Source organism: Salminus brasiliensis, chromosome 16 (assembly GCF_030463535.1).
Source record: "Salminus brasiliensis chromosome 16, fSalBra1.hap2, whole genome shotgun sequence".
NCBI classification, from domain to species: Eukaryota; Metazoa; Chordata; class Actinopteri; order Characiformes; family Bryconidae; genus Salminus; species Salminus brasiliensis.
In genome coordinates this window covers 9,463,195-9,472,223 of record NC_132893.1, presented here as the reverse complement: position 1 = coordinate 9,472,223, position 9,029 = coordinate 9,463,195, and the positions used below count along the sequence as shown (strand labels likewise).

The window sequence follows — 9,029 nt, the reverse complement described above, 5'->3', positions numbered from 1 at the left end:
TGCAGTCCAAGTGATGAATATGTTAATAATCGCAGTGGAGTGATTGTTTGGGCTTGTATAGAACAACTGGGGGAAAACAAGCAAAAACATAGAATCTAACTATGCAGGCAGTGTGATTCCTCATGGGATGCTGATTGGCTCTGTCCATTAATTAAGAATTCTAATTATCCAGGCATTGCATGTCTGGTATGATCTGCAGGCAGAGATGCTTGTCTCTTTCCATCATTCTGTTGAGTGAACATTGCAGCACACCTGTTGGCTGTGTGAGGATTTTTGTTCTGTAATAACATGCATAACATGGAACAGACCCACTTTGTCTCTCTTTTTTTTGTTGTTGTTGTTCTTTGAAGCATCAATATGAGTAATACCTCCGGGTGCACACATGTGACTGCACTAAAGAAAGTTGAATTTATGTTTGTGCTTAACTGTCACAGTGGTTTTGGGAGGGTCGGTCTCCACTCTTGTGACAGACTGTCTGTTTTGCACTCTGCAGAAATCGCTCAGCTAGAATTTGTCCTTCTCCTCTCATCACATCACTTCTCTGCAGCTTTTCAGAGTGCCCCTTGTTTCTGATCCACTGTGCTAAATCAGAAGAGAAGGGGCGAGAGTATTCTGCAAGGAAATGTCTGGAGAGGAAATGTAAGGACTGTCTGAAGAACAAGCCGAGAGCATGTTTCAAATGGAATCGAGTCAAGCAGGTCACCACTCCAGGTTTTAAGAGATTAAGCACAAACATTGCATTAGTTGCAAAGATTGGGGGTTGCAAATGGAAAGTAAGAGTGAATGTGAGTGAACAGGCCTTTTCCTTCTGTATTAACCCTTGTGTTGTCATAAGGGTAAAAAAATGACTGACCACAGTGCTTAACAGCAGCCACCCCTGCAGCCCCAAGTAAAGCATTGCCTTTCTTTGTACTTCCATTAAAGCTGTACACCACCAGTAGTGACTGTAGTCTTACACTGAGTATTTAATTATCAAATTCCTTCTTCCTAATTCCATATCAAAACAGACACCAGAGCACTCCCAGTAAGTCAGTAAACATAAACAGAGTAACTTGAGTGGACTAGGTGGCATGATACAATTCTGGACAGAAATAAACGACTCATGCAGGAGCTCCCACTTCCTTCAAGATGAAAATCCGGAGTATCTCACAAATCATTTGCTAGCAAGCTGCTAGCCCCTCGCGGTGGCCTGCATTTGTTGAGAGATTTTTGGAAAGTGCTTTCTGTTGTATTGCCTACAAAAACACACAGCTTGTGTTTGATGCTCTGGGGTTTCTTATGCTCTGTCCTTTCAACCCATCTCATGATTGCTGGAATGATTCCCTTAGTCATTATGAATGTATAAGAATTCCTGGTATTGGAATATCGTATGCATGTTATTGAGAAGCCTGGTGAAAGCAGAAAATAGATTTATAATGATTAAAATTAAGATGTAAAATCAAAACATATAATTAAGCAATATTGTGCTTACACAACCAATTATACAGGACAAAATAACTACAACTACTAATACTAGTTTACTACTAGTTTTTTGGGTGAACACTTGACCCACTCTCCTGGGCCTTAACGCCTTCTCCAGCACACAAATTTATTCATTTGTGAACTCTAGTTGTCTAGGTGTCACAGTTCTCATACTACACAGTATTCTGCTGTTATGTAAGGTATTATTGGTTGCTCAGGCAGGAACTCTAAACAGATGATCTTATGATGATGCTTTGAAATGGTGTGTTGACAAGCTTCATGTCCCGATGCGTTGTTTTGCCAGTTGCCAGTTAAATTTAGCATGTGTGGCTAATACCCTGAGATGTCACAGTACTCTACTGATTGTCTAACTTATTGCTTTCAGAATTGCTGTATCAGTGCTCACAAATGAGTTTTTACAAGCAGAACAGAATGTTGGCATAAAACATATTGAGCCTAATAAAAATATTTTGTTAATTTAAAAAAGGTTTGTCAATATCTCATTTAGAATGATACTGTTGTACCTAATCTATCTATGTATCACACATGCATACAAAATATTACAATTGGTAAGACACTCCAAACCTAAATAATACTCCCCAATTTTCTTCACATGTGGTGTAATAGCTCAATGTAATGCTTTGATGTTAACAAAATACACTACATTTTCTTGGGTTAAATAGAACATTTGCCAGCATTCTGTAAAGCTTGTCCAGCTCAGCAACAAAAGAGCACATGTGTGGGCGAACCACAGATTGGCCAATCAAAAGTCACAAAGATGCTCCATGAACAGAAGTTCTTGCCAATACACAGTCCTAGACTTGAGATTGAGAGAAAAAAATAATCAAAAATGGGGGAAATTTCTGTTGCTGTACCTAATACAACATGCTAAATCATGACAGGGCTTTTAAGGCAGTATGGAACATGGAAGATAACAGATAAATAGCAAAATAACGATATTAGCCTGCACTGCAAAATAATTCAGTGCAGGCTATCAAATGTGAAGTGCAGAGATATGTCATGAAGGTTGGTTCTTATACAACAGTGTCAATTGAGGCAGATGGAATAGATTGGTGAAAAGCGTGCACCATCTGTCAGGCACATGACACCTCCATTTTGATGCTTCATTTTATGTGCTTAATATTTCAGTTTCTTTTTGCTTCAAAGCAGAGCCTGACAGTTTGCATGTCTTGAAATGTCCCAATGTGTCACCTTTATTTGAGAATCCCATTGAAGTGACTGCTGCTTGCTCTACTATCAATTTGAATGAAGTAGTCAAAGCATTACAGCTTTCTTTTGGATTTAGGGGGTGAAGGGTTTGTTGTCATGGCTGTAACATTAAATGTCCTGTACACCTTTTTATTTTAAGTGTCTAAGGGGTATTGGCCTCAGACAGGGGTATAAGAAAATGTTGATATATCAAGTATTGCAATATAATGTTTTACAACACAGTACTCATTCTTAAAAACTCCTTACATTTTTAATTAATAGTATACATGTAAAAATTGGTGTCAGACAGAGGGTTAATGTTGTGCATCCTAAAAAGCAGTGTTCTTGCCAATACACAGCCCCGATCTCAGAGGCTGTATAGCTCTTATGATTGCTCCACTCTTATCCTGTTTTTAGTTCATCAACTTAATTCTAGCAAAATTGTCCTACTGGATATCTTCACAGATCTGAACCTTATTGGTCTAAGATGCTTACAGGAAACAAAAAGCCATTTAGCTTTGGCACCTAAATACACTTATGTTTTACATTTTAGATATATTTAAATGTTCAGGGTATGCAACAACAAGAAACAGACTTTGTAGAACATATAATATGTTCTATATTAGTTTTTATAATAATATAAAAAAACTAATATAATAAGAAAGCAATGAGGGATCCATACACTGAAGGATGAATCCGTGTGTCTGGCTGTGCCTGGATCCAAGCTCTGCTGGGAATTTGAACGAATGTTTGGCAGAGTGTTGAGGCTTCTTGGCCCGGCCACCCAGGGCAGGCTTTAGTGCGCTGCTGTGGGCAGCGGTCATTGGAACACTGCTCACACACGCCAGCCTATTCCATATCCATGCAAGGAGGTAAGCACAGGGGACAAGATGGAGGGGTGAGGGGAGAGGAAAAGAAAGCTCTGCCTCTTTAATGGGCCTGCTGTCACATTCTGGCATGGTTATGAAAGCACCGTATGATTATGGCATCTTTGAGAAAATAAGATTTTCTTGTGCTGAAGACATTGAAGTATTTCTCACAGTGTCTGAAATAGCAGCAGAAATACTCTGGAACAATACAGTAGGGATACGTGGTATTTTACTTCAGAGCTGTAAAATCATAAATTAATCAATAAGTAAATGTTTTAGAGGCTGCATTAATTGTGAATGGTGAGTACATTTGAGATGGGTTGTCATGGTGATACGAATATCAACATAGGGAATCCTCCCAGAGAGAAACAGTGTAGTGAGACAGAGCTGTGAGATTCACCTATCACAGCACTGATCTTTTTGATCCTCTTCTTCTTCTGCTGCAAGTTAAATGATTCTAGGCGAGGAGAGAATGGCGAGCATGTTGCCTTTTGATCTGATGCCAGATCAAAATCTGATGAGACGTTTAGAGTGTTACTAACTGATTCACAACCAGTATTGTTTGTCGTCTTTGGGGACAACACAGTCACAAAAACAACTTCCGGGAAGAGAAGCGAGGGTCAGCTTGTTGTGCGAAAAGGAGATGCAATGCAGAGGGAGAGAGTGAGAGAAATGGAGAGATGCACAGCTGCCTGAGCAGACGGCTCACACCTGTGAGACTATAGTGTGGAGGCTGAGTGAGCAGCAGACAGCAGAGGCCATCTGCTTAACCACCACCAGTGCCAGTGCCACCCTGCAGAGCACCCTGCAGTCAGGCACCCAAGTGCCCTGAGTTTTGCCACAAAAGCATACACTGTTTTTTGTTTATGGCAATCAGTAGACAATGTTGCCTTTATTCTATCGTATTTGATCAGTCAAAACATGTCTGATTGTTGGCTTCTTCCAGAAGAGCTCATATATTTCATGGATGGTAAAAATGATCAGTGATGGATACCTCCAGTCATCCACTCTATAGGTTGAAATATAAAGCAAATATAAATGCAAAAGGGGCTCGTATTTTTCACTGTACAGTGTACACTGTACAGTGAAATGTGTCCTCTGCATTTTACCCATCTGGTAGTTAACACACTCACACACGTGTTAGGGGCAGTGAGTACACACACACCCAGAGCGGTGGGCAGCCAACTCCAGCGCCCGGGGAGCAGAGAGGTTAAAGGGCCTTGCTCAAGGGCCCAACAGTGGCAGCTTGCTGAGCCCGGGAATCGAACCCACAACCCTGTTATCAATAGCCCGGCGCTCTAACCGCTGAGCCACCACTGCCCCATGTGATTTATATGTGATTTCACTTCAGGCAGAGGCTTACATGTCCAAAGATTGCCATGTTTTGCCAGTTAAAGCATAAACTTGTTTTTTCCTAGTTTTAGAGTTGATGTTTTTGCTGAACCCCCAATTACTGCACTCCATTGATTGGGCTTTAGAGGCCGCACAAGCTGTTGGAAGCCAACGCCATCTGTCTCTTTGGACAAAGATTGACAGTTTGTTTTTTGCACACCCATATGCCCTTAAACAGCTGCAATCACAAAGTGGCTCAACTCTACATACCCTTAGAAAACACCTTACAGATTAGTTGTGCTAGTAATATTATTGACAGTGTTGGTTTTATCCCCGCTCACAATGACACATGAGAAGCATTGACTCATGATGCATTGATGATGACAACACTATTGTTGGGACCACTTCAGCTAAAGATGATTTGTGATGAGGCCAGTGTTGTTTGAATCGATAACTGCTCCATTTTAGGGTGCATACTCCAGCTGACCCGGCGGGGACATGTAGCCAGTGTCCTACAGCATTGACCCAGCACCCGTGCCTGTGTGCCGTGCTCTCATTAGCTATCTCTGGAAATCATTTAACATACTCATCTCTCACTCTCTTTATGTCTCTGTCCCCTGGTGTGACTGTTTTCTGACAATAATAACCATCATTGTCATTGTGCTTTGAGAGCCCTCCCCACATTTTAATTTAATGATGTAGATGCAGAAATTAGCATTCCTTGGCAAAACAGGATGTAATCTCTGTTATAGAAATGTTTAAATCAGAAAAAAATCCATTAGTGAAATGGCAAGGTGTGGAATTTGCAGATGTGACTTGAATTAAAAGACTACATTGCTACATTTCCACTATAAAACTGGCTCTTGGTGAACTAAAAAGATATTACTAGCAATATTTTGGCTAGTACACTTTTAGAGTAAGGCATGTAAAGAGTGTAAAGTTTAGTGTGCAAAACTTGCAAAAGAGTGAAGTGCAACATAATGCTGTGCAATTTGAGTGGGTGCTTATATTAGTATTTTTTTCTATTACAAATAATTGAGTGAAGTAGGTATGCGACACAGTAGACTATAGTTTAGTTTATGTTGTCATTGTAGTTAATGCAGATGGCCTCATAGAACATGTCTGCTGTTTCTGGATTTACACTTCTACTGAGCATGAGTTCAGCATTTGTATTCAAAATGCCATTGGTATCTTCAGTCACACAGTCTCACATCTGACACACAGACACACAGATACACTCCCCACTCCTGTGGTGGGATCATTGGCACCTTTAATGAGTCAGCACACAGTCAAAGTGCTAAACTGTGATAATGGAATGCTCTGACAAAAAGTGGAAAAAAATAAACTAGCAATTCCCATGAGAGAAAGAGACAGAGAGAGAGAGAGAGAGAGAGCGAGAGAGAGAGAGAGAGAGAGAGAGAGTAAAGTACAGCTTGTTTATTAAACCAGTCAAACAAAGCTGCTCATTCAATGTTGTACTTTTGTTGGCTTTTGCACATTAAACACGTGCCTGTTCTATCACGATGTAAATAGGCAGCTGTTTGTTAAAGACAAAAGAAGCATCTCTCAATGACAAAACAAGTCTGTTACAGCAATACAATGTGAGTATTATTTTCACTCAATGCATCCCTGATGATCTTGTCATACTCTTTTCAGACAGCGCTGGGAATCGATCCATGGTGGACAAAAGGGACCAAGACAGTAATAGTCAGGGACTTGAATACACTTGACAGGATCTCAGAGTCCATGCTGATCCAGATTAGTTGGTTTCTTCCTCTTGTCAGCCTCATGTAGGGAGGAGACTTTTGGGTAACAAGAGCTGACCTATTCTTGGCTGGCCTTTTAGAACGTTGGCAAAAAATTGTTCCTAATGAGAAACTGTAGTATATAATTATTTATCCCAATATCTGTGTTTAGAGTGTGATATTAAAGTAACATTATGTAACATTTTTTAAAATAACATTTTAAAAAAACAGATTCAAAATCATTTTCCTGATCCTTTGACTGTAATAGAGAGGATAGTGTCTTTATCACTCTGGGTTCAGCAAACCAAAAAGCTGTTATTATAGTGTTTAAGAGTCAGTTAAGTTTCATTGTCAGTAGTTTAATGACTACTGTTAATGTAACGTCTATTGTGTTGTAGAAAGAGACTCACAGTGCATTTCAGCAATGTTCACTGGAAATGCTGAGTGAATTGTAATCATACCCTAGATTTAGTCCTGACCCTTAGCATTGTTAGCATTGGTAATCTAAATATTCTACCTCAAAACTCAGTAATATCAGACCATTATCTAATCTCTTATGAGCTACATCTTAGGTAAAATGTTAATTTGTCCCCCCACCACTGTCTAAAGCGAGCAATAACCCTAATGACCGCTATACAGTTTACTGAAAACCTCCCAGACCTATCGTCCTTACACTCCATCAGACCAAACAGAGCTAGATAAATTAATAAATGGTCTAGAAAATACCCTTCAAGGCAAAAAAGGTTGGCACCATGGTACAGTGATCAAACTCGTACCTTAAAACAAACAGTGCGGAAACTAGAGCGTAAATGGCGGACGACCAAACTAGAGGTGTTCCACTCTGCCTGAAGGACAGCCTTAGTCAAAATAGAAAGGCACTCATTAAAGCCCGCTCAGCATATTTGGCCTCACTGATCGAGAAAAACAAAAACAGTCCCAGAGTACTTTATAGTGAGATCTCTAAACTTACTAAAACACAGGCAGATACTTAACCCCAGATTCGAACTTCTTTAACCAGTAATGTTTTATGGACTGTTTTAATAATAAAATAGAAAACATAAGAAAACAAATCCAACCCTCTTTATTAAATAAAACATGGCCGTCACTTGGTGTCGCTGCTTTAGAACATAACCTAGTTGTAGAACAAAGGCTGGAAGCCTTCTACCCACTTCCACAGTGTCACGCCCGCGTCGCCGCACCCGTCCCGGGGGCGGTCTCGTGCCACGGCCCACAGTCGTTCATGAGGATTTTCAAGTTCGCAGTCACGGTCAAGTCATGTTTCAGGACTTTTATGTTGACATAGACTTTTACGTTGACACTTATTGTTCGCATCCTGTTTCGCGTTTGTGTTAGCGTCATGTGTCCGTTTATTGTTCAGTGCCACCTGTGGCTGGTATATTTAAGGAGGGCTAGCGCCAGCAGCCAGTGCTGAGAATTTAACTCAGTGTTGGATCTTGTGTGTCTTAGTGCAGACTGAATCTGTTGGGCTCATCAACGGGCTCAGGGAGTAGAGGCTAACCTCATTAGCCTAGGGAATCCTGTGTATCTGCCGAACCGTGCTGACTCTGTTACCTAAGGACGGGTTGTACTATAGGGATCTGTAGGGGCATCCAACATCCAACATCCTGAGCTCTATACTACTAAATACAAAAGCTAGATACCACAATACTCAACACTACACTTCGCCCAAGTACTCTTGGAAGAGATGGGTCTTCAGCATTTGAAGACAGCAAGCAACACTGCCGTTTGGACACCCACTTCGGTGCCAAGACAGAAAAAAGTCTGGATGCTTGTCTTCCGTTGATCTTAAAGGATGGTGGATCAAGCTGAGCCATACTTAAACCGCGAAGGGCTTTTCGTACAGATTGGCTTTTGACCATTGCCATCAAGTACTGGAAGCTGGTCCATTTTTGGCTTTGTAGGCCAGAGTCATGGCTTTGAATCTGATGAGGGCAGCTACAGGAAGCCAGTGAGGAGAAGGCTGTGGAGGAGTGACATGGTTGAACTTAGGAACATTGAAGATAACCCACGCTCCTGCGTTCTGGATCAATTGCAGGGGCCTGGTGGTGCGCAAAGGAAAACCAGCCAGAAAGGAGTTTGGCAGATTTTGCTGCGTGGAGCTTCTCTGTATCTGCAATGAGAGCCGTTTCTGTAGAGTGTGCCAGTTTGAAGCCAGACTGGTTAGGGTCCTGTAGAGATATTAAACATCAGTGTAAGATATCAAACATCTCTTGGCTGATCAACTGCAATCAGAACCGTCACTGAAACTAAAAAAAAGCATGTTGACTAAGGTGATAAGACAATATTGCAGGATTTTACACTAACAAAACATACAGCTTTACGCTTGAATGTTCCATAGTGCAGTTAGTAGTGTGTAAAGACCGGAATAGCAATGATGGAGACACTATTGTCA

General features: G+C 40.9%; 1 protein-coding gene across 3 annotated transcripts in view; it reads left to right on the top strand.

Annotated features, from left to right (window-relative positions):
- sez6l (seizure related 6 homolog (mouse)-like) overlaps positions 1-9,029 on the top strand; it is a 32,255-nt gene that overhangs the window by 1,185 nt on the left and 22,041 nt on the right. The window lies entirely within an intron of this gene.